The 4,894-nt window shown below is 44.2% G+C and overlaps 1 pseudogene; it reads left to right on the top strand.

The window, feature by feature from the left end:
* Window positions 1-261: 261 nt before the first annotated feature.
* On the top strand, window positions 262-1,351 carry LOC105297304 (annotated as a pseudogene).
* Window positions 1,352-4,894: the final 3,543 nt, after the last annotated feature.

Raw genomic sequence — 4,894 nt, 5'->3', positions numbered from 1 at the left:
CAAATGAATGGAGAGTAAGAACATTTTCCATTATTAGGGAGTGTTTATTGAATGCCTTCTGGGCTGGACACTACAGAAGGAGTACATATTATAGAATGTAGAACAGATGTGGTCACTGACAAGCCCTGCTGGGGACTGGAGGAGTTGTGAAGTAAGGAGTGGGAGGCATAGATGAAAGAGTTTCCTTCTCTAGGATGAAAAAATGGGGGTAGGAAATCCAGTTTGGCTCAGAGGCCTAGAGACCTATAGCTTATTCGGAAAATGCTGAGATGTGCTGCAGAAGGTGGTGCCAGAGAGCTAAGGCATGCAAGAAAGCTGCCCCTGAGTCCACCATCTGCACAGCCTCCCAAAGGGAGTGTGTGTACCAGTGTGTGTGCATTCATAGGGGTGGGAACCAAGCCTGTGGAATGTGTCCTAGGGAGAAGAGGAGGAAGTACCAAGAGTTCACTCAGAGGTATGGGCACTACGGGCCATGGGCCTGGAGCCATGGTGAGCCACACAGCTTCTAACATCAAACACGTGCCAGGACTTAGAAGGTCTCTCCCTTTCCTAAAAGAAGACAGCTGCCTCCAGCAGTAGATCAGAGCAGTCCTTGGACAAGAAGACTGCCATCCCTTGGCTTACCCCGGCCCCATCACAGAAGGCTGGTTCTGCTGTGGCTAAAGTAGATTTGCTGGAGGAGTTCCAGAGTGCCCTTCCAAAGATTTAAGAGCCACCCAATTCTCTCGCAGAAGAAGGGCCCCAGAAGAATGCCCCACAGAACTCCACTCAGGCTCATTCAGAGGATAAATGCTCTGGAGCATCCCAGAAGGTGCCAAAGAAAATGGTGGTGATTGACTGTGAGATGGTGGGCACAGGACTTCAAGGGACATTTCAGTTCTTTGGCTTGATGCAGCGTCGTCAACTACAACAGAGACAGCTCTGTAGTTGGTGAGTATGTCCTTCCCCCTGCCACACTGTGGACTACCACATCAGATGGAGTGGTACCTGGAAGCAGCACATTGTGAATGCTACACCCTTCAAGATTGTTCGAAGCCAGATCTTAAAGATAATCACAGGGAAGATTGTAGTGGGGCATGCCATCCACGTCTTCAAAGCCCTTTAATATTTCCACCCCAAGGCCCTCACCCGCGACACCTTCCATATCCCCCTCCCCAACAAGTAGGCCAACTGCCAGGAGAATGCTACCATGTCTCTGAAGCATTTCACCAAGAAGCCGCTGAGCCAAGATGTCCAGGTTAGGAAAAGTAGACATTCCTCTGTGGAGGACGCCCAGGACACCATGGAGCTGTACAAGCTGGTTGAAGTGAACTGGGAGCAGCACCTGGCCCAGAACTGTCTAAAAAATTAGCAGCTGTGGGGTCGCTGGTGACGAGAGGGGGTAGTAGCAGCACTTCACCCAGGAGAGACAGGGTAGGGGACCAATGGACAGTTCTACCAGCTCCACACTTTTGGAAGCTAGCATCGTTGGGGAGAGGGAGGCTCCACCCCAGACTTAATAGCCACTGAAATTTCACATCAGGTGTTGTGTTCTGTGTCTGGTCAAGTGTCCCATGGAAGGAGAAAGCCTCCATGTCAGCATCCAGTCCTATACTGTTTACCTCTTGAATGGTGCTAACCATGGGGCCCAGAGTGCTTTGTCCTAGTCAAGCCATTTGATGTTCAAAGGGTAAGGTATACTGGGAAATGTAGTTTCCCAAACTGCCTTATTGCTAGGGCAGCCATATGTCCCATTGTATGCCTTTTGTTCTCAGGTCATTAACAGCACCCTCTTTCTCTCTCAAAAGTATCCTGGTTGGATGATAAAATGCATGATCACATTAAATATCTCAGAGTCTACATCTAGTCTGTCACGATGTCACCTGTTCTTCCCACCTTGACTTCCAGAGGAGCCATCCCTGCTGAGGTTTAGTTCCTAGAGTTACGAGGCAGTAGCGGCAAGAGTATGACTTGGAAAGCAACATCTCGGCTTTTCTATTTAGGAAAGCAGCCTCCTTCCTAAAACAATAGAGGATTTCTTTAATTTAGTTTCCACTTGGTAGGTTAAAAAAGAACTTATAGCGTTTTAGTGGTTTTTACTCTTTTACTTTGCTAAACCAAGCCTCTAAACACTCAAATTATTCTGTTGATAAATTTTCATAATGTAAAAAAAACAAAAAACAAAAAACACATGCCGGGACTTAGGAAGCTACTCAGAGCTGTGGGTCATTATACCTTAGCTTCAGCTTTAAGCCCCTCACCATTATCTGTGGTAGCAGATTGCAGGATACAGACAGGAGAAAGTGTCTTTCTAGAGGAGGGTAAGAGAATGTTTTTCTAGTGAGGTTTACTGGTCAGAGAGAGGTGAAGCTTTAGGGAAGTCTCATTTAGCCCCTGTTTCAGCACGGACTAATGAGCAACTAAGAGCGTTATTCATTCTTTCTCCTTGTAGGTTTCCCAGTGACAAAGCAAACCTGAGTGGAGGGGAATAATTGGTATTACTCAGTTGAAAAACCCACAAGTCAAAGTTAATTTTTGAATTGAATAATTATCTGTTGACATTCTGGGGAATCCTTTTCCCCAGGGGAGGAAGGCAGGAAGAAAACTGGCAATGATTAGAGGCACTCATACTGCAGACTGGAAGGGGAAGCAAGACCCAGCAATAGATGCCAGACTAAAGCTTTGAAACACATAGTTCTGGTTTGGGTCACATCTCATGCTTGAGGACCATATAGACAACTTGTTTGCTTGTGAGGAAGATGAAGTCATAAGCTCCCAGTACATAAATTCCCTGGGATCTGTTCTAGCCAATGTGCTTTGTTCGAAAAGCCTAACATCTTTGACTTCTCTTCATATTTTCTTTGACTCTCCATGATACTGTTAGGTAATTAGTCAGACATGAGTGACAGGGGAACAAAGGAATAGAGGCCTAGCCTAGAGCCCACCCAAAGAACACCCTATTGGTAGTTAGAGAATCCCTCCTGCATCCCCAGAGACAAAGGACAGGAGGGCCATAATCTATAGCTGGTTTAACCTGGCCACAGTTGTGTGTATGTGCGTGCATGCGAGTGCAGAAAGTACTATCTTAACCTGCCCACAACCTCAGCCTCTTTATACCGTCATTATACCAAGTTTATTCCTGGAAGCTCATGAATCTAATTATAACAGACTGAATTCTGGGTAAGCACATGTGCACTAGGCAAACAGTTATATTGCAGCCAAGTGTCAATCAAAATGACCTCGCTTTGTAACCATCCATCACAGCCCTAATATAACGCAGACCTCTCTCCCTCCCTTGAGGTTACAGCCCTCTTCACTGAGACCTGCTCCTCCCTTGGATTGCACTCTGTCTTTTATTTCTTTTATATTTTCACCTCCCAAATTCTACAGGGCTACAGCCTTCCTTAGCATGGCCTGTCTCCTTCTAAAATATACTTTAATAAATCTTACTTCTTCTAAATCTTGCTGACCTGTAATTCTTTGCTATGTTGGCAGGAAAGAATGGAGGAAAAATGCTAATTGCACTTCTGCGTCATTATCCACCACCCCGTCCCCGTTGCCGTTGGGGTGACACCGGAGTTCAAATCGCCCCTAACGGTAACAATACAGTCTTGCACACATTCTTCCATTGGGAGGATAAATATTCATATGCTTCCCTATCTAGTATGCAACTATTTAAGACCACAGGTGGAGAGACTAAGCTTGGTCAGAGCTCACAAAATTCTTTCCACCATCTAGACAGAAGGGCTCAACCATGTTGGAAATCAAGAGAAGCAGCCAATAAGAAGCATTCACTGAGAGTTTCCACCTTTTATCAAGATTGGCCTCCATAGTAGAAACTCTACAGAAAGATTCTTAAAAGATGGACGCATGGAAAGAAGTGATTGGAAAAAGATCTCTTCAGAGCAGAACGGGAAGCATTGATTGGTGGGGTGGGGTAGGGGAGAAGGATGAGAAGAATTATCATGTGTCTGGGTGAGTTATAGATGTGCTGACAGTGAGTTCAGAGTTTCCAGGGTGAATATGTTTCTCCAGGGGAACTTTCAAGAAAACAACATGTGCAAAAGAAAAAAAAAGAAAAAAGAAAAGAAAAGCACTGGATCTGAAGTCAGGAAACCTGAGTTTGAGTCTCATCTAAAATATGAGTCTCCTACGTCACCTTGAGCAAGTTATTTTAAATCTCTAAGCCCATTTCCTTATCTGTAAAATGAAATCAGTGAAACCTGAGGCTTTGGGTATGGACGATTTACATGAGTTGAAATAGATAAAGCAAATAAATGCTTACCAAGACGACCAAGATACTTGGAAATAACTTTAGCACTATTCTTTTCTCTCTTAGGAATTCTCTCAAAGGAACTCAGTCCTCCCATGTCTCAGTCTAGGACATTGATTTAGTGATGGCCCAGAGATCTTTGCTGATATCCACCTAAGAGCATCCAAACATATAGAGAAATTTTATAAAAACTTATTTGAGCCAAAAAGAGGATACACCTGGAAACAAGATCTCAAGAGATTGAGATAAATGCTTCACAGAATAACAGTTTGCAGTTTCTTCTATGCATTTGAAATTAAGTAGGTATCCTTGAAATACATTTGAATAACAGAGAAGCTCCTAAAGCATAAAAAGAGAGTGAGGGTCTATAGGGTCATAGATTATGGAAGGTCAGGCCAGAGAAGGAGATCTCTTGGTACAATGGAAAAAGGACCAGAGGCTAAACATCTGGTTCTAGTTCTGCTTCCATCACTTACTGGTCATGTGAACTTGATGCAGGTCACCTTGAAGAAACTGAGGCTTATTAAGTTTGTTTGTAAATGGAGAATACCTCCCCTTCTATTCTCATGTGGGCGTTGAAAATAAAACACATGTAATATAGATGTAAAAATGCTCTGTAAGCTCAAAGGTGCCACATTATAG

Source organism: Pteropus vampyrus, unplaced genomic scaffold (assembly GCF_000151845.1).
Source record: "Pteropus vampyrus isolate Shadow unplaced genomic scaffold, Pvam_2.0 Scaffold137, whole genome shotgun sequence".
Lineage (NCBI taxonomy): Eukaryota > Metazoa > Chordata > Mammalia > Chiroptera > Pteropodidae > Pteropus > Pteropus vampyrus.
This window is presented reverse-complemented; position numbering and strand designations above follow the sequence as displayed.